This window comes from Ursus arctos, unplaced genomic scaffold (genome assembly GCF_023065955.2).
Source record: "Ursus arctos isolate Adak ecotype North America unplaced genomic scaffold, UrsArc2.0 scaffold_3, whole genome shotgun sequence".
In the NCBI taxonomy this organism is placed as follows: Eukaryota; Metazoa; Chordata; class Mammalia; order Carnivora; family Ursidae; genus Ursus; species Ursus arctos.
In genome coordinates, this window is record NW_026622985.1 from 81402395 (window position 1) to 81424344 (window position 21950).

Consider the following 21950-nt stretch of genomic DNA (forward strand, 5'->3'; position numbering starts at 1 on the left):
GAGAAGGAACCACCCAACTCTTCACATCATCATTAATGGGACTGACCTTGGCCATCCATTTTTAATTTCTCAACCTCCCATAACATAATCTCTTAAAAAAATAAAGTAGGACTATAATTCCACTTCAAGTATCAAATACAGAACTGCTTTCCAAGTGTGACATAAAATTTATCATCATAGCCTGAATATTTTCCATTAAGAGCCCTTCCACACAGTGCCAGCAAACTAACATTACATTGAAAGTACCAAAACAGTCAGATGTTCAGTAATTTTGAGGTTCCTAGGGAATTAACTGAATGACTACTTGGATCTCAGCTGTGGCCCTTAGCCACAAAAACTCTACGATGGCCCAAGAGACGACGGGTTCTGTGATGTTATTAACAAAGCTTGACACAGGCAGAAAGGAAATCCTTGCAGATTCCATTAGTATTATTATATAAGTATTCTCAATCCAGATTTTGTAATCCAATTTTTTCTCCTATTATTCCAAATACTGTCACAAAACTCTCAAGTCTAACTTGTCTGGGACATCATATTTATAGAATGCTTTGTAGTTGACAAAGCTTTTTCATCTCCTGTCTCATGTGATCCCCATGAAAACCTCACGTAGTAGGTAGAGCAAATATCGTCCTCACTTTATACCTGTCAGAACCGAAATACACACGGATTAAGTGTTCTACATAGCTAGTAAATCAGATCTAAGATCCAGTTACTCGTCTTGTGACCTTGTGCATGTCTTTGCTTCCATTTCTTCCAACATTTTGGCAACTACCTTAAAGGTAAGGAGAAGAGATTACCCCCAAACAATAGCTTTCTCCACACTTTTGGTTGAGAACAGGCTTAACATTTATTTCCTTAAAAATTGTAATCATAGCAATGTGAATGCACTCCCTGAGCAAGAAAAAATGAAGCCAAATTTTCTAACAACTACACAAAAGTGACCTTTAACATAATGCCAACCTCTCCACACACACACAACATATACACAACACTACGAAACACTTTTCTAGGAAACCTTCCTGGGAAGGAAACGCTAACCCTACCCACACACACAGACACAAGGTGATGGTCTTAAGTGTCACCAACCTGGTGGGTCACTTCAGAAGTATCTTGAAATCTCTTAATACACACATTGGGAGAAATGTGGTAATTTCTCTCATCTAGAAAACGGAAACCAAACCGTTCCCTGACCCCCTCTTGCATCCACGGTTCCTCAGAAGAGGGTCTATACTCATCCTCTTGTAGGCATCTCCTCCAACTCTCCCTTGAACCTGTTCCATATGGGCTTTTGTCTCCACCACTTCAGTAAAACCTCTTGCCAAGCTCACTAATAACCTCCTCGTTGCTAAATCCAACGATCAATTTTTAGCTCCTGTCTTACCTAACCCATCAGCAGCATCTGACAAGGCTGGTTATTCTCAGAACACTTTCTCCTCTTGGTGACTAGAATATCCCAATGTCTCGTCTGTTCCTCAGGCTCTCGTGCTGAGACTCCAATTCTTGCAGTGGTCCCTGGCTCAGGTCTTCTCCCTCCTTTTCTTTTTTTTTTTCTTTTTTAAATTATTGACACCAAAGTACAAAGATGCAGCTTCTAGACCTGGGTCTGCTGCAACACGGGCATGTGACCTTGTGCGAGTCCCTTCATCGCCCTGAATTTCGTTTTATTAATCTCTGGAGTGGAGGAGGCAGGCTGAGAGGTTCTCCAAGGTAAATTCCAGCCCTCAGACTCTGCGGCCATATTTAAAAAGTACTAATTTCCAAAGAACTGATTTGATTATTAGGTAACATTTCTCAAAGTTATCGTGTTTCCCCTACTAGCTTTGACTTATTTTATTGTTTTCTATTCTTATCAAAGTCAAACACGTACGGAGCGTGTAGAGTCAAACACTCAGCAAGGCTTGTGAAAAACAGCAGCCCACCTTCCTCACATTCGTCCCTCTTCAGAGGTGCTTTAAAAAAAAAAAAAAAAAAAAAAACTTCGAACCTGCAGAAAAGTTCAAAGTGTTCGGGTATTCGTGCCTGAATCATCCTCGTCTAAAGGCCTACGGCTGACGTTTTCGCATATTCCTTCCAGTTTTTTCTATACTTCCTTTGTGCCAGACCATCCAAAAGGGAGAGAGAGATGTGGAGCCCTTCACTCCTGACTACTTCAGTGTGCGACTTCCAGAGACAAGAACATCTCGTACGCAGCACGGGGCCGACGGGCCTCTCTGAGCGTGGACGGTGCTCCCATATTACTGTCTGCTCCCTCTCCTCTTTTCCATCTGTTCTCACTCCCTTGGTGGCCTCACCTCTTCTTAGGGCTTTAAAGTAATGGTAATTGCTTATAATGTCCAATTTGCCTCTTCAGGCCGGACCTCTCAATGAACTCCAGACTCTGCCTACTTGACCTTTCCATTTAGATGTCTAAAGAGGCATCTCAAACTTCATGTGTCCCAAAATGAGCAGCCCCCTCCCTGTCAATCTCTTCGTCCCAGTCTCAGCAAGAGGCAACTCCATCCTTCAGCTGTTCAGGCTGCAAATGCAGTCATCCGTGACACGTCTCCCCCCCCCCCCCCTCTCTCTCTCTCTCTCTCTCGTCTTCCACACCCAGTTCCACAGTAACGGGTAACTAGAATTCCCTCCCTTCTCATCACTCCTTGTTTATGGGCTCTGCACCACCATCGCTCACGTGGGTCACTGCTGTACCCTTGGGGCTCTCTGCTTCCACCCTTGCAAATGCTCCCACCCTCTCCAGAGGAGTCTAGTCAAAACAGCTTCCATAGAAGCATCCAGTCACTTCTCTTCTCAAAACCCACCAAGTGAGCTCCATCTTACTGGAACCAAAGTCCTTGCAAATGCCCACCTGCTATGTTCTTGCATTACCTTTCATTTCCTCTCCCCCTCACTCACTCCACTCCAAACCATCACCACACCTCTTTCTGCCACTGGATCAAGCCAGGCACACTCCTGCCGCAAGGTCCTTGTGTATCTACTCCCTGTGCCTGAAACACTCTTCCCCCAAATGTCTACAGGGTCTTTCTCTCACCTTCCTCAGTGAGGCTTTCCTTGAACACCCTACCTTGTTTCCAAATCACTTATGGCTTTCTAATAGACTGTATTTTTTTTTCTTATCTGTTTTTAGTCTGTCTGCTTTTAGTCTCCACTAGAATGCTAACTCCATGAAAGCAGGACATTTTATAAGTAGGCTCCACATCCATGGAGCATGGAGCCCGGCATGGGGCTTGAACTCATGACGCCAAGATCGAGACCTGAGCTGAAATCAAGAGTCAGACACTTAACCGAATGAGCCACCCAGGTGCCCCGGGATGTTTTATTTTGTTCCCTACTGTACGGCCGGTGCCTAGAATACTGTCTGGCACATGTTAGGTACCAGGAAATATCTGATGAATAAAAGAATCACATCATCCAAATAATACAGATTTAAATTAATTATCTATACACACACCAGAAGGTTCAAGCTTACAGAATGCTGAGTAATGGATAACTAAGAATGCTGATCACATATGACTACTTCTGCCCATTGGAAATATAATGTAATCCACAGGTAATTTAGAATTTTCTAGCAGTCACATAAAAATGTAAAAGAAAACAAGTGAAATGTTTAAAGTGATTTATTTAACCTAATATATCCAAAATATTGTCATTTCGACATGTGATTCACACAAAAATTATTAATAAAATATTTTACAGACTTTTTTTCACACAGTCTTTGAATGTGGTGTGTATTTTATGCACAACACATCCCAGTGATGCTAGCCACATTTTAAATGTCAGTAGCTACATGTGGCCAGTGGCTGCCATATGGGACAGCACAGATATAGATCAAATTTAAATAACCCCAACATAGAAGGGAAACATGTGTATACTTATTAATCGTTTTGAACTTCGTATTTCAAAACAAGACCCTGGTACGACCTCACGGTTTCCTAGTTTTGTTAAAACAGTTTCAATTGCTATGACAAGAGGAGTAATAGCTTTAATTCTGAGAAATGATTTATATCAGATTACTGGCTCAAGTCTTTAAATTTCATTCAGATGTTTTGATTAGAAAGCATGTATGCCTTTCTTTCTTAGTCTCCTCAATTAAAAAAGAAAGTTAAATCCAGAGAGAGTCTGTGTTCTTATCTACGTTAGCAGGAAAAAAAGAATCATTATTTTCTAATAGAGAGAGCTATTAAAATTCTACTTCCACAACACAAACCGGTATTTATTTCAAGTTAACCAAAATACATTCTATGTTAAAAGACAATTTCAGTATAGACACAGTCATATTTTTAAAATTCGTAAGTTGCCTTACCAATAATTTTGCATTTCACAACATAAAAGTAAAACAAAGCACTAGGGAGAATACTTTTAAATTTTTAATATACGCATTTAGGTCTTCACTATGTTTCTTACAAGCTCAAGTATTATGCATGGAAAATGTTTTCACGACCTTTTTTTTATCATCAGGGGATTAATTTCTTCTGGAATCTCATTCCTTATTAATATTCACTTGTCGGAATTACAATAATTGCCATCCTTATTCAACAACAAAACTTAAAGGATCCAATTAAAATGCATAATACTTTAAAAACCTTTAAAGTCACAAAATTTTATTTTTTTCTTCAGCAGTTAAACACAACACACAGCAGCATCTCTACTTACTCAGATGTTACAGGGGGTTATTGATCACCCCCCCTAAACTGGCAGCTTTGAGCTTAGACCATCAGCAAGTCAGAGAAACTCCAGAAGGCAAAATATCTTCTACTCTTCAAAAGCATTAATAAAATGCCTGTGTGAGGGGGAAAAAAACGGGAGTTACAACCAAGAGAGAACTCTCTCAAGTGTACTGGTCTAGATAGGCAGTTCTCCTTTTCATTCTCTTCTCTTTAAGTGAGGGCTCAGAAGACGTTAATTCACGGCCCCTGGGGGTGAGGGTGAGCTGAGCTGGCAATACTTGGGATTACAACCGCCCTCTGTTTTCAGAACTAAGTTGGGAGAAGCCCAACTTAGTTTAATAATACATGCATCCTGCACTATAACCTGATTACCCTTTTACCGGTCTGATCCTTCAACCAGTAGAGATCCTCATTCTCTAACCACACAAATGAAGACACTTTCAAGAGTAAAAAGAGGAACTTTGGAAATATTTATTAACTAATAAACTGTCTTTATTATTTGGTTAATAGTCCAAAAAATAAAAATAATGTACATCCACTATATTAAAGCAAAAATTAGGGGTTTATTTACACTACATGAATACTTAAAAGATCATTAGCAAATTAATTATTTTTGGCACATATTCTTGCACTTCAATCTGTTTTCTTAATAGATTCCATCTATAATAGTGTGTCACTCGTACTGTGTCTGGGGGGGGAAAAGGTTGACATGGTCTTATTTTTTTTAATTTTTCAAAGTTGCCAAAGTCTTTTTCAAAGTTTCATTTTGTGTTAGATAATCTGAAATCACAGACATCATCTGACTCTTCTGTACAGATGTTGTTTTCAACAAGAAATGCTCTTTTTACAGCTGCTGAGAAACCTGGAGAGCTCAATTCTACCTTTTTCATACCAAAATTTTTAAGTATTTCAGTCTAAAGATTTTACAGATAGTATCTTTTTTGCCTAAATTGGTGTTCCTTCTTCCACACTCATTGCCTCCAATCCACTCACCAGGACACCTCCCCCATACACACACTTTTCTTCCCCAATGCAAATCCCATCACGTCACTTCTCAACTTCCCAACTTCCCAATGGCTTCCCATTGCTCCCTGAATGCAATCCAAAACCTTAACAGGACCTCCAAAGCTCAGGGAGACGTGGTGCCTCCCTACCTCTCAAACCCTCCAAAGCAGCAGGTCCTCCCCTGCCCAGTGTCTCTCTGATCCCTCTGCTCTGGACGTTCTTCTCAGTACTCTGAAAGACTCCTAATGCCCCCAAATCTAAGTTACCTCACGGTAACTCCTCTCTCCCAAAAAATACTCTGTACTTTTCCTACAAAGCATTCATGAAAATCTGTACTGACTTGTGTGCTTTTAGAAAGCCTATCTCCACTAGACGGCAAAAACTTCATGAGAGTGTAGACATCACTCCTGTTTGGTTCACCTCTTAATCTACCAATCTTCTTACCCAGCACCTGGCACGGTCCTTGCCACCTTGTGAACCTTTGGTAAATATTTGGTGAATGAATGAATTAAAGACTGAGAAGGAGAAAGTAAGGAGACAAAGGGCAATCTAGTTATTTCAGTCAACTCATGATTTATGACCAAAACACCTCACAATCCTAAATCCAACTACATCATCAATGGCCCCCTCTACACAGGACAATTCTCATCAGCATACAAAGTCTGTACTTCCTCCCAACCTGAAGGAAAGGGAGAGAGAGAAAGACCTCTCTCTTGGCCCCATGTTCTCTAATCCAATTTTATAGGAATACTCAAAGAGCTGACTGTATCTGTTGTCTCCAATTCTTTCCTCCCATCCTCACTTGAACCCAATCCAATCAGGCTTTTGTCCCCACTGCTGTCCTGAAACTGCTCTTGTTAAAGCCACCAATGACCTCCATCCTGAACTAGGCTAGGTGTTGGTATCTATCCAACCATTCAACTATCCAACCATCTTGAACTATCCAGGCACTGAGACAGGCACTTAAAAGGAATTATCCTTTAAACAGCCACTCCCTAAGGCAGGTAGCATTGTTATCTCCAGAGAGAGCCTAACTGAACTCATTCAAGGCCACTTGGGGGCGGGGGGGACTGGAAGAGACAATTTTTACTAAATCTAATAGTCAACTTTCATCTTAACTGGACCTCGTCTTCCCGAACCTGTCCGGTATTTAACAGAGCTGATCACTTTCTTTAAACACTCTCTGCTTGGTTTCTAGGACACCACATTCTCCCTGACTCTCCTCCTTCACAGGCTATTCCTTCTTAGACTTCTCATTACGCCAAGGGCAGGGCTTTCGGTTCTCAAACCTCTATCTCTACTCCCTCCTCTTGCTCATCTCAATGGGTCTCATGGCCCTTTAAATACCACCAGTAAGAGCCTGAACCTCTTCCCTTAACTCAAGGCTAGTATTTTCAGCTCCCTACTTGACATCTCCTCTTGGATGTCTAACAGACATTTCACACTTAACATCAACCCATGCCAAACTCCTGATGTTCCACCCCACTAAGACTGATGCTCCTACAGGAGTCCCCATCTCACTAAATGGTAATTCAATCTTCCAAGTCATCCCTGACTTTTCCCTCTCCCTCGCACCACATATCCAATCCATCAGCAATTCCTGTTGGCTCGGTCTTAGAAATTAATCTAAGTATCTAAATTCTAACTACTTCTCCCTACTTCTACTCCCAGAACTGCTACCTGAGTCACCTTTGCTTCCATCTGGAGTACTGCAAAAGCCTCCCAGCTGATTCTTCCCTTGCCTCGCTGCACTGTTTCCTTGCCTCGCTGCACTGTTTTCAAAACAAAAGGCCAGGGATGCCTGCGGGGCTCAGTCAGTTAACCATCTGCCTTTGGCCCAGGTCATGGACCCAGGGTCCTGGGATCAAGTCCCACATTAGGCTCCTTGCTCAGTGGGGTGCCTGCTTCTCCCTCTGCCTGCCACTCCCCCTGCTTGTGTGTGCTCTTTCTCTCTGACAAATAAAATCTTTAAAAAAAAAAAAAAAGACCAGAGTCATTTTGATTTATTTTTTTCAGAGTCATGCTGATTTTAAAAAAAGATCATGTCACTTCTCTGCTCAAAACCCACCAAAAGTTTCCCTTCTCATTCAGAGTTGAAGTCATCACAGCGGACTTCAAGATCCATAACTGGCCCCAAGTAACCTCTCTTGCTTTATCGTTGCCACTCTCTCCCTGGTTCAGACCTCTCTTGTCCTACTGCCTTCTTTGCTGCTCCTTGAGGATGTGAACACACTCATGCCAGGGTCTGCTGCTCCCTCTTCTCCAGAACGTGCTTCCTCAGAGACATTTGCATGGCACTCTTGCTCACCCACGGCAGACCGTTACTCCAAGTATCAACCTGTCAGGGAGGCCTTCTCTGGCCACTCTATTTCATGGAACACCTCAACACCACCATTACAACTTTATATCCAGCTACCCTGATTATATTTGTTTATATTCATTCATTCATTCATTCATTCATTCATTCATTCATATATATCACTCCCACCGGGTACCTCCCTCCCCTCCCCTATTTTTTCTCTTCCCCTTGTACACTTTAAGCTTCTTAAGGGAAGAAATTTTTGTTTCGTCCAATACTGTATCCCTCCAGTGGCAAGAAAATGCCTTGTCACCAATATGTATTTACTGAATAAATGGTTGAAAATAAGATTATGGGTAAGCAACCAAACTAAATCTCCAGACCTACTGTTCTTCACAGAAAGCTCTTAGAGAACATGGGCCATGCAGTTACGATCAAATTTTGCAGAGTAACTTGCACACACAGTCTTCATGTAATTTCATCACTAATCATATTTTTCACTGAAATTTTAGTTTTCCCACATGATGAACACATTATGTGTTACCAACTTTAAGAGTTAAGTAGAACATTTTAAAATATGACATTTGGGTCTCAGTTATCAATTCCAAATTCCCTCAACTTAAACTGCAACCATCCAACTGTGTCGTCCTTTGGGGAGATATGCGTTTATTATTAACGCCTTGCCTGTGAGCACCGTCTTGATGGGAGTTCTTCTTGGGCTCCCGCTACTATGTTATTTGCCGCAGTACCTGCGAGGAGACCTCCTAGCTTCACAGACGCCTGAACTAGGTGATAGGAAGAACCGTGACTGAGAGGCTAGCTGTGGCCGCCTTCTTTCACAAGGTGGTTCTTTAAACTTCTCTGGTACAGCTACTACTTGCTTTAACACTTCCAAAGGCATTTCTCAGCCTATAGTTAAATGATTTCAAGGTTCTTTTCACGAGTAAGCCCGTCTTCCAAGAGTCCCGTGACTCTCACTGGCTGCACCAGCACACGTCCATTTCTCATCCCCAGACTCCAAGTCTCCACTTAGTGGAGATCCTAGCCGACACTACATAAAGAGTATTTTATCAGTGCAGTATTTTTATGTGCTGAACTAAATTTCACAAATAAAACTGGAGCAGGTTGGATTCTGATACTATTACTCTACTCTTGAACACTGTTCGACCTTCTCTCATATCACCAAGAAATTCAAAACCATCTGCATTATTTCCTGAATCACCAACAACCTATAATTTAATGAGAAACTATACACTTTCAATATGTTATTACTGCTTTTCTTACGTGTCAATGTAAAACAACACTGTTAAAGTCAGGATAGATCCCAACATGCCTAAAAAATATGTATCTATACCAATCTGGTATAAAAACAATTTTAGGAGAACTGCAGTATTTGGCCATCACCAATATTATGAGAGAATGAAGAACTAATATTTAATAAGTACCTACTGTATGCCACATTATCACAAGTAATCCCTACAATGGCCTTGTATAGAAGGTAGCACCAGATTTCAAAACCCCTCAAGGGCCCCCCCCTAAATCCCAGTACCACATCCTCCTACCTACCTCAGTGTGATTCAGCCTTAAGAAACAGAAATTACTGGTCAGATTTTACCAAAATGAGCCACTAATAACACCCATATTCAAACTGTTTTATCTGGCAAACACATTAAGATCAACCTTAAACCTACAGGACAGGCTAAAATGTTTTAAAGTTTTTTCAGTGAGCTCACTCTGGTAGGTCCAAAGGATACAACCTTCTTAAAAAAACTGCACTATAAAGACCATACTGAGGTTCTTCATGGGAAAGATGGATAGTTGGTTGTATTTGACCCTCAAATATTTCAGGTAAAACTTGTTTCTTCCATGTCACATAAGTTGTGAAGTCTTAAATAACTCTGTCATGGAAACATGTTAATGAACGCAAGCGCCTTGGGGAAAAGAAGATTCCACTGCTGTCCTTCACTCTGATGTGAACCAGACTTTGGAGTGGGCAAAAAATACAGACCCAGCTCTTAAAATTCCATGAAAAATGCTGTTTGCTTCCCTCAATGCTTAAAATAAGCTTCACACTCATCTACAAAATAAAATATTTCCAATGCAGGTATTTGTTAGAGGACTTGAAGACAGACAGAATAAAATCTGCACCTACACAAAGACCACACGGACAACACCTAATATTTTAGGGAAGAAGGCTAATGGTCATACTGGCAATTGTGATTTTCTTCCTTCCTTCCTTTCTTTTTTTTTAAGATTTATTTATTTTAGAGAGAGAGAGAGAGAGGGCGGGGGGGGCAGAGAGAGACTCTCAAGCAGATTCCCCTGCTGAGCACAGAACCCAGAGTGGGACTCGATTCCACAACCCTCAAGATCATGACCGGAGCTGAAATCAAGAGTCCGAGGCTCAGCCGACTGACCCACCCCGGCAGCATGGTTTTCTGCAATCATGATTTTCTAAGCTCCTTCCTTCACTATGGTTTCGAGCAGAGGTGCTGGACTCTGTGCTCCCAGAGCCCCCCTGCACCCCCAGCCCTGTGCCAAGACACGCACCTCGTGAGCAGCAGCTCCGCGGCCTCCTTAGGCTCTGCCTCCTGGAACCTGATCCCCGGGAACTGCACTCCTGGACCTTTTACGTAACTGTGGTTGAAGATATTTTTCACCAGGTTCTTTAAACAAAGATTCACGTGATAAATTTCTGCTCGAGTTTAGTTCCAGGAAATGTTTGGTTTCTGCAGATGTTTATATGCTTCCGGTTGTCAGTACATGAAAATTATATAATCCTGTGTTTCTTTTTCTCACTTGAGCAAGTAGAAAACGTAACATCAAATATATTGCCCAAATTTGCTCAACGTGGACACTCGGGAGTACTTAATCCTCAACTTCTTTTAGTCGAGGTTGGTTTTATTTTTTAAAAAGTTATGTTGCCTTTTGACCTAAAATGTGTAAGTTGCCTTAAGTGTTTTCAGAAGCAAGGAAAGCTGCAAAATGTAAAATGGAAAAGAAATAATGTTGACCTGCTTGTAAGTTCCAGATTAAAATGGAAAAATGAGAAAAACACAGTGGTGTTTTTACACTGAGAAGGTATAAATGGCCCAAAATAAATGCCCAGAATTAAACTCTCTGCTACCCAAAAGATAAAAAAGTTTCCATAAGGAGACAAAACAGCACTCTACCTTTTTTGTTGAAACCCAGTTCACCAGTTTGTGAATCGAATATGCTTTTGGTTGAATTTCCCTAGCAATATTAAAAAGCCTGAAATTTTTACAAATTAGTTTAGTAAGAGAGTTCTTCAAACATTATTTTGAATTAAAAATGTCTTAGAAAGTGAATTAAACTGGTTTTATGACAGGTGTACATTCTAAGTCCCTTCCTTTGGAAAGCCATCCAGACTACATGCCTGGGTATTGCAACTGTAATCGTCATCGGCCAACAATTGTTTTTAGCTCCTTCACTCCTCAATCGGACGTTCAGTAATAAGTGGCTCCTAATTTATGACTATATTTATATTCCATCTCCTTTCACAACACATTTGAGACAGCCTATAAAAATCCAGACACTATAATAAAATTATATTTTATAAATATAAAAATTCGGACAAGGGAAAAAGGCCATGCAAGTATGCAGGCCTGAGGGTTACTTAAATTAAGCCATAAATTCGGCCCTATAATGCCTGGTTGATAAAGCAAAAGAAAAAACCAATCAATTGCAAAATTCACACTGGCAAAGATGGGATGCTGTCTGGAGAAACAGAATTTGTCCTGGTATGCAAATTGGAGAAAAATTTCTCTACCATATTATTACATTAAATAATGTACTGGCATCTTCAATACTGTCCCTGACAGATATCCTGATTGGCTCATCCAGCAGTTTCTCAAAGTATATAACATACACAGTAAAAATATAAAGCTCTCTGATAATCTGGATATATTCAGATGATAAAAAGTAAAACCTAAAAAGTATGTCCCACAGAACTTTCCATGATGTTGAAAATGGTCTTCATCTACACTATTCAAGATGGTAGCCCACTACCCGTATGTGGTTCGTGAGCACTTGAAATGAGGCTAGTGCAACCAAGAAACTAAATTTTTAATTATATTTAATTATTTTAATAGCCATATATTAGAAAAGCAAATATCCACCCACCGGCCTGCACAGGTCTAAAGCATTTGTTATCAAACTTTGTTTTAGTAGCAGAACCACTGGGGGTTGGCAAACCCAGATGGAAACTAACACATAAGAAAATAAAGATGGTGTACTGTATGTATTTATTTTCGTAAGTTCAAATTTATCATATTAATTTACAGGCAATGTTGAGTATGAGTTTTCTAATAGGTAAAAATTAAAAACTGAAGGTTGTAAGTGAGAGTTACAAACATAGATCAGCCCCAGTAAACACTTTCTGCATTTTGTTTGGATGCACTGTACAGTGCCCACGTGAGACTTCTAACCACAGGTTCTGGGCTACCCAATTAGCAAAGGCCACACACACCACAGCCATCGACTCAGAAAGCATTAAGAAGAAAACACGGCATCCCGGCAGGGTAGTTTCAAGCATTTCTCTTCATGGGAGGAGTCTTTCCAGGAATCCACATGGCTATCCCAGAGCTTTGGATTCAGACAACAGCTCAGGTACAAGGAAATGAGAATCAGAGAGTGGGTGCAGAGTCACGCAGGCTTAGAAGCCCTTGTCATAAACAGAAAGCAGTATCTCATCTGATGGTCCCAGCCACAGCTTCTAGGGACCCCACGAACGACATACTCATGTCCACAAACGACTCCCAGGGAACCTCAAAACTACTGCTTCCAACCAAGAACTTAGAGTTGACGTGTAGTTCCTCCCAGGCCAAATACATTTACCAAGTAAAGGTCACTTTTATCATAAGCAATGTTGCCTAGTAACATAGTTGACTTTCCATTTTTATCAGGATTCAGAGGAACTAAGTAGAAAGTTCATCCAAGGTCAGATCTGTCTTTAGAGAATGAGAATGATTTTGTTCATTCTTTACCCACCTTCATGGTTTAAAACTAAGCGCATGTGTGTGTGTGTGTGCATACACACACACACACACACCCTAGCATATAAAAAATATAACTTACTGGGGCGCCTGGGTGGCACAGCGGTTAAAGCGTCTGCCTTCGGCTCAGGGCGTGATCCTGGCGTTACGGGATCGAGCCCCACATCAGGCTCCTCCGCTATGAGCCTGTTTCTTCCTCTCCCACTCCCCCTGCTTGTGTTCCCTCTCTCGCTGGCTATCTCTATCTCTGTCAAATAAATAAATAAAATCTTTAAAAAATATATATATATAACTTACTTATCAAAACCCTATAGCAAAATCATACCTAATGATTAAATAATAGAAGTATTTCCTTTAAAAAGCCAGGAAATGAGACAAAGATGACTACAATCATTACTTCTATTCAATAGTGTAGAGGTCCTAGTTAATCTTATTTAAAAATAATGGCTGGCTTAGTCAGTACAGCATGCGACTCTTGATCTCAGGGTCGTGAATTCAAGCCCCACATTAGGCATGGAAACTACTTAAAAAAAAAAAAAAGGAAAAAACAGAAATGAGGTAAAAATTTATAATTTGTGTTGAGGTGACCAAACTGTCCTTATTCCAGTGTGATAATTATTTATACAGAGCATCATGAAGGAAAGCTATTAAAGTTAATAAAAAAATAAGTTTATCGATGTTTCTGGATAGACGAATCAAATTCCTATAAGCCAAAAAACAGCACTTTGTAATTTAAATAGGAAACACTACCACTTAAAATGGTAACTACAGCTATAAGCTTTCTAATAATAAATCTAATGAAAAACTTCAAGAGCTTTATGGAGATAACTACAGAGCTGAGTAAATGGGAAATATTTGTGGGTGAAAACCTAATAAATATTTCTAAACTGAATTGGAATTCAATATAATTCTAATAAAACTTCCTACAGGGTCTTTCATGGACTATGGTAAGTTGATCCTAAAATCCGTAAGAAAAAAGAGCCAAGAACAGCTTCAATAAATCTGAAGAAGAAAACAGGTAGGCAACTTGCCCTCCAAAATGTTTATTTACCACAGTAAATAAAATGGTATAGGTGAATGACAGGCAGCAGGGCACCTACACATTTAGAAATCTGACATATAATAGCAGTAGTACTGCAAATCAGAGGGGCAAGGATGAGCTACTGAACAACGGTGCTGAGACAGGGTCATCCATAAGGAAACAAAATTAGATCCATGTTTCCTATCACTGAGAAACATCTTCAGGATAATTAAAGACTTAAATGTGAAAATAAAACTTTGAAAACTTTTAGAAAAAAATATCCTTGGGGTAATGCAGGATTTAAAAAAAAGATTAAAAAGTTGATGAATTATTATTACATTAAGTTTTTTTTTTAAATTTCTAAATAACAGAAGATTCTTTAAAAACAAAATGAAAATCCAAGTCATGGACTTGGAGAAGATATTGATAACCAGCAGAGTGTTAATGTGCAGAATACATGAAGAACTCTTACAAACCAATAAGCAAACACAAACAATGAGTCGGGGAAAAAAAAAAAAGTGGACAGCCAATTAACAGAATAGAAAATCTGAGTGGAAAATAAACATCAGATGTCCAAACTCAGTACAATGCAATTTAACACTACAGTAAGATACCATTTCACACCAGACTGGCAAAATGGGATACGATAATGATAGAAAACTGAACTGACTCAACCACTTCAGAGAGCAATTTGGCAAGAATAAAGGCGAAGACGCTCATGTCTACAAGCAACTCCCCTCCTGACTACGTTCCGTAGAGAAACGAGCACATGTACATCAGGAGGTATACGTAAGAATGTTTGTTAGCACTGCCTGTAATAGCAACAAAGTGTAAACAGCTCAAACATGAATTAATGGGAGAGCGGATAAGCATATGGTGATACCGTCTTATAATGAAATACTACATGTATTTAGAAAAATTAAACACAGCCACATTATCAAAGACGGATAAATGTTAAAAAAAAAAAAAAAATTAGCGAGGTGCCTGACTGGCTCAGTTGGTTAAGCGTCTGCCTTTGGTTCAAGTCATGAACCCAGAGTCCTGGGGTGGAGCCCGTAGCTGGGCTTCCTGCTCAGTGGTGAGTCTGCTTCTCCTTCTCCCTCTGCCCCTACCACCCCCACCCCACTCATGCTCACGCTCTCTCAAGTAAATCAATAAAATCTTAAAAAAAAAAAAAAAGGTGAGTTAGTGTGCAAAACTCTTTAAAAAATTAGCTTCTGCAAAGCAAAAGAAATAATCGAGTGACACACAACCCACGGAATGGGAGAAAATATTTGCAAATACGTATCTGATAAGGGGTTAATATCCAAAATATATAAGGAACTTCCGCAGTTCAATAGCAAAATATCAAGTATCACTTGATTAAAAAATGGGCAAAGGACTTGAATACACTTCTCCCCAAAGAAGACCTACAAATGGCCAACAGGTAAGTAAACAGATGCTCAACATCATTACTCATGAGGGAAATGTAAATAAAACCACAATGAGGTACTACCTCACCCCTGTGAGGACAGCCATTAACAAAACAACAGAAAACAGCAAGTGATGGCAAGTATGTGGAGAAACTGAACCCTCGTGCACTGCTGGTGGGAATGGAAAATGATGCAGTCACGGTGGAAAACAGTATGGCAGTACCTCAAAAAATTATCAATAGAACTACCATGCAATCCAGCCATCTCCACTCTGGATATTTATTCAAAAGAATTAAAATGAGAATCTGTACAGATACCTGCACTCCCATGTCCACTGAAGCACTATTCGTAACAGCCAAGAGGTGGAAACAACCTAAATGTCCATCGGTGGATGAACAGATAAAGAAAATGAGGTCTATACCCACAAGGGAGTATTATTCAGCCACAAAAAGAAGGGAATCCTGTCATACGCAGCACAGACGAACCTTGAGGACATTCTGCTAACTGAAACAAGCCAGTCACAGAAGGACAGCTATTGCACGATACCACTTACATAAACGCAGTCAAACTCACAGGAACAGAAAGGAGAAGGGCAGATGCCAGGGCTGGGGGGAGGGAGAAATGGGGAGCTGCTGTGCAGTGAGTAAAGAGATCGAGTCACCCAAGATGAAGACGTTCTAGAGATCCACTAGAGATCTAGTGGATCACGTTCTAGAGATCCACTGCACAACACTGTGCTTACAGTTAACAATAAGGTACTGTGCACTTAGAAATTTGTTAAGAGGGAAGAGCTCATGTTATATGACTTTTACCGCAAAAAAAAAAAAAATGTTAGACAAAGCTGCAGAAAACTACAGACAGTAAAATGTTTAAGTTTGAAATCATATAAAATAATGCTGTATATATATTATATATAATATACAATATATATTATATAGTATACAATATATATACAATATATAGTATACACACAGTATATACATAGTATATATATATAGCACCACAGAGCTATACAAAGGTAGTAAAAGTATAAAATATGTGTTGAAATGCTGCACACTGGGGCGCCTGGGTGGCTCAGTCGTTAAGCGTCTGCCTTCGGCTCAGGGCGTGATCCCAGGGTCCTGGGATCGAGCCCCACATCAGGCTCCTCCGCTGGGAGCCTGCTTCTTCCTCTCCCACTCCCCCTGCCTGTGTTCCCTCTCTCGCTGGCTGTCTCTTTGTCAAATAAATAAATAAAATCTTTAAAAAAAAAGAAAGAAATGTTGCACACTAACTTCAGGATAGTGGTTTCTACTACTAAGGACAAAAGGAAGAGAATGAAACAAAAAAATGCTGAACAAAAATCTATCTTGATATGATATTTTACTACTTAGGGGAAAAAAGAACTAGAACAAGTATTACAAACCTGATGGTAGTTTAGTCTATTTTTCTATATGCTTGAAATATTTTATTATGGAAATAGTCTTTTTTAGAACCTAATACTAAGAACATTTTCTTCCTTTCTAAGAAAAGGGTATGTTTTGTCTCCGATAACACAAGGTTCCATGGACCCTCAGTGGGGGAAGGATGGGCCCCAAATTGCAGCAAAGTTGCGTTTGTGTGTGTGTTCACTCTTCTCAGAAAAAGATCCACAGATTTCATCAGAAGGGTCTGTGACTTAAAAATGTTAAGAATCTGGGGGCGCCTGGGTGGCACAGCGGTTGAGCGTCTGCCTTCAGCTCAGGGCGTGATCCCGGCGTTCTGGGATCGAGCCCCACATCAGGCTCCTCTGCTATGAGCCTGCTTCTTCCTCTCCCACTCCCCCTGCTTGTGTTCCCTCTCTCGCTGGCTGTCTCTATCTCTGTCAAATAAATAAATAAAATCTTGAAAAAAAAAAATGTTAAGAATCATAAATATAATTGATATTTGCCATTCTGCACTAGGCAACAAATAAAAAAAAAAACAGAACCAAATCTGAATTAAAGTAAGTCAACATATTTGTAACTTTTTTCTTAGTTCGGATTTTCTGTTGATACGCTATTTCATTTTATGTATTTTTGCCATGGAGTTGACTCAAACCCTCTCTTTAAAAAGGCAAGATTTTAATTTTAAAAAGAAAAACAAAAAAGAAACCTCCTTTAGCAGATCCCACCAAATCCATGTAAGTAAGCACAAAACTGAAGAATCAGGAGGACTGGACGTAAACAATGACACAGCAGCTTTGGGATGAGATGTCAAGACAAAATGGTTCTACTACGAACTTTAATAGGAAAGGCTACAGAAGGGACTCAAACACAGGGCAGGATCTCACCTTTTGGGCCACACAAAAACCAAACTCCTAAGGAATTGGACAGTAACAGGAGGAGGTCAGAATCTGGGGGTGGAAACCATATAATTTATTTAAGAAATTCCCCCAGATCGTTCTGCTACACTTCCCCCCGTCATACCACCAAAGCCCTCAATCCCTGCCCCAGTTGGGATCACGGGGCTCGATGTACTCTTTCAATTTGTAACAAATTGTGTGTCACAGTCAGGAAGCAAGTATTTTTATACACCTGCACACTTAGAGCTTTCTGGGCAAATTTCACGGAGACCTGGATTAAGGGACAAGCCTCAGAACTGAAAGGGTGACTGAACGGTCAGTAAGAGATATACCTCCCTTGAGGACTGCGTGCACATCTCAGAGGGTGACAAAGCCAGGGCTGTAGAGATATTCCAGGGGTTATAAAGTCGGAGTCTCCCAAGGTAACGATCTGTCCCTGTCTCCTGGGTCTACTTTCAGGAAAATACAAATAAAGAAGATACTAAAAACTATCAGTCCCCAGGCCCTAGGCTAGTTCCTAAGGACACCGCTGTGAACAAGAGACCGTTCCTGCCCTCACGGAGCGTGCAGTCCAGGGCGGTACTGATACCCAAGGAAGCCAACTGAGACCTGAAGGACGAGGAGTCAGCCCAACGCCTTCATCTGAAAGGGAGAGAGAATCCCGAACCAACCTTCACACAGCAAGAAACCCCAAGGGAGGAAGGCTCAATCATGCCAGGCAGGGGCACAGCCCCCTCTGTCTTTGTGCTCCTCCATCCTTCCTGTGACCACTGGTGCTCGCCGGGGCCTCTAAGACTGCTGGAGTGTGGCCCACAGCGGGCAGGATCTTCCCGGAGAGGAAACCCTTTCCCGAAGCTCCTGTGGGCCAGAACCAGGTTCCGTGCTTCCACTCAAACTAATCAGCGGGCAGGAATGGAGCTTCCCGGCGGCCAGAGGTGGGGCCCAGCCCACCATCCCCAAGGCACGCGGACATGCCAAGACTTTTTAATGAAGTCGAGGTTCCAGAGCAGAGGAGGAAAGCAACCAGTGGCATGTGCTACAGTCATTAAGGCAATATTCCCTTTTTTAGAATATTACGTTCTTACAGCAAATAAAAAGAAGTAAAAGACCACCTCATTCTTAAGCAACCGCACGTACATATTTAAATACTTAAATTTTAATACACAAAAAAACTAAAAATAAGTGCAACTAGTATAGAATGAACTAAGTACCCCAAGGGCTGGGAGATCGGAGCCACTGAGAGAGATCAGGTTTTGAATATGCAGAGCAGTCCTCAAAGATGAGAATTATGAAATGACAGAGAGGCTGATTCATGTTTAAAGGCACAAAGGTAAAAGTTTAGGCGAGAAAAGCCATCCTTGTTCAGCTATAAGACAGACCGCGGCGAACACACAGAAAACGCCTGGGCAAACATAAAGCCCAGGAGGGCAGAACCCCTGAGGCTCTGTCTTGTTGTACCAAAGGTACTCATATGTATTTGCGGAATGAACGAATGAACAAATGGGCTTGGATTTGAAATACGGTGTGACCATGAACCACCAAAGGTTTCTCATGAGAGAACACAAGGGACCAAAACTATTTTTGATACAAACCTTCATTTTCAATGAGCAGAACGGACTGCAGGAAAATGAGACAGAAAGTGTGATCAATTAGGAAGCTACTGAACTCATCCAGGCATAAGGTAATCGGGGGACAGAGATCCGAAGGTCCAAGAACTAAAAACCAGAAGCACAGTTTTTAAAAGTGGTGGTTTTATGTGAGTATACGTATGTCATTTTACTTACAAACCATGTCATATGTTAGATTCATTCGTTACCGCATTATGAAAAATAGGAGAATGCAGTTTTAATCTAGTTTATCTGATCCTGAACCATAAGTTTTGACAGCATTTCAAGAGGGCTTTTTACCCTGGGTTTCTTTTTCAACTCCGACAGGAAAGATGCATGACTCAAGCTCGTCCATCAGAATCAAAGTCTCTGTGGCCTCCTAGCGCTTGTTGTCTAGAATGACAGCTTCTGTGCCAAACTCTATTAAGATAGTATAAACTCATTCTCTCCTCTAGTTTTTCTTCCACATTCATATATGGTAATAAGGACATACCTCAAAATAACATCTCAACACTATCCACAACCACACCAAGTCCATGACTGAGGTGAACAAAATACCTACCAAGCTAAGAGTCATTAGATCGTTCATGTTTATGTGTCCAATATTATTTTCTAGAACAATCCGTGAGGAGCTATACTGCCAGAGTTTCTCTCTGTTTTATTTTTGTTTGTCCCAAACAAGATTTGAATTGTTGTTTGCTCATATCTTCTATGCCATGTAGTCCTATTTCACCCCTGGGAACTTTATGGACCCACTCTGCTTCTCCACGACTATTCACTATAAAAAATAACCAGCGCTTCCACCTGTCGAAAGACTCAGGTAAGTCTCCCTAATCAGAGAGTCTCTGATCTTCTGACTGGAATGACAGTATTTCTCAGCTTATCATGCATACTTGAGGAGCTCTTGCTGATCATTAGTCTTGGTCACACACAAATGGGGGCTCCACGTCCAGCCAGACCCTGAGTCCCAGGGCCCCCTCGGAGGCCGCAGAGATGCTCCAGCTAACCTGAGAAAAGACCACCAGCTGGGGCGGGAGGGGGGAGGCAATGCTGCCCACTAATGATGAGATCTGCACAAAATACCCACATCTCCTTTCATGGAACCAAAAAGTTACAGAGATACGAGTCTTCGTGTCATGTGGACACTTCACTCTACGAATGACAAAGTATTTCATCAGAAGAGCTAAACAACTGGCTCAAGGTCACATATCCTAACTATATTTAGATACCTGGAGAAGAGTTTAGAAATGACTAAGTGATAAATACATAAAAAGCTATGCAAACGAACAACACCCTCTTTTCCAAAATGCACAATTATTAACACCAGGGAAAACTTTCATGGGTTTTAAGCCTCAGCTGCAAATCATGTTTTCATAGTCATAATTAATGTAAACACTGATTATTATTCAAAATTTAACTATGTAATGAGAAGGGAGGAGAGCTCCGCACCTAGGGTGAGGTGCAAAAGAAAGGTAAGTTCTCTTCTTCTATCATGAGAAGTCAAAGGTAATGCCTACGAATGAAAAATTAAAAACCGGGAAAGCAACACGCATTTAGAGATTTGGAGGCGAATAACAGGAGAATCAGGTCTCAGAGCTGAACTCCCAGGAGCTGGGACCCGGGTGGCGGTTTTGTAACAAGCCTTGTAGAACTCCTGGCGTCTCTGAATTCCAGGCATGTAGAACTGAAATTAAAATTAAACAAAAAAGTGGCCAAGGTGAGACACTAGAGTGAGGGTTTCCGACTGTGTAATACTTGTTCTAAAATTATGTTGTTTTTCCATTTGAATAAAAGATAGAGAAAACACTGTTTTATCTGAGCAACTTAATTTTCTATTGTTTTCACTGTGGCTATTGCGTTTTCATGCATGGAAGAAAAAAAAATCCAATATTCACCCGCTGAATTGGAGATGTATAAACATGTTCTTCTGGCTGGGAAAACACACAGGACTAAGAGCTTCCCTGCAAAGGGTCACTCTGTACTAGAGAAACACACAAATAACCAAAAAGCAACGAGATAAGCACCCTAAACTTAACTATTCTGTGAGCCTGGTTTCCTCATTTGTGAAATGGCTCTTCTGGTTTTGGAGAATATTCAGTAATTCAATGCATATGAAGTTATAAGCGCCCTGCCTGCCAGATCATAAGAAAAACAAGACCAAGAAGACAAATCCTTGCCTGCCTGATTTTAAAACCCATGTTCATTCTGCTTCATCACATTTCTAAAATAACTCTATTCTTTCCATACACTAAAAATTCATTTCCCTCCTGGATCCAAACAGTAGCCAGTAAATGAACAAACTATGACTCACTACATATGTAGATGCAGAAATAATTCTAAGGATAAAAAAATCTTTTCTAGCTCTTTTTTTTCCTTTTCTAGTTCTTTTTAATTATTTATGACTATCTGATTTATTTAGAAATAGTCCCCTATAATATATCTTATGAGTTAGGCATAATTAAAAGTGAAGCTCTTGATGTATTAAGAAGTAAAATGCTGTAGTGGACTATTTTCAATAACCGGGAAGTAAATTATTTATCACTAGATGGCACTGTATTGGGTAATTAAAAAAATTTTTTTTAGCATGAGATCCATTTTATTTATCAAGTTAAAAGAATACTTTCT

The 21950-nt window shown here is 40.4% G+C and overlaps 1 long non-coding RNA gene across 6 annotated transcripts in view; it reads right to left on the bottom strand.

Annotated features, from left to right (window-relative positions):
* The window catches only part of LOC125281119 (uncharacterized), a 225606-nt gene that overhangs the window by 172404 nt on the left and 31252 nt on the right, over nucleotides 1–21950 (bottom strand). For all 6 annotated transcript variants that reach the window (XR_008956443.1, XR_007188195.2, XR_007188198.2 and 3 more), the window contains one exon: nucleotides 4651–4777. This is a non-coding gene — a long non-coding RNA (uncharacterized LOC125281119). The remainder of the gene's footprint in view (nucleotides 1–4650; nucleotides 4778–21950) is intronic.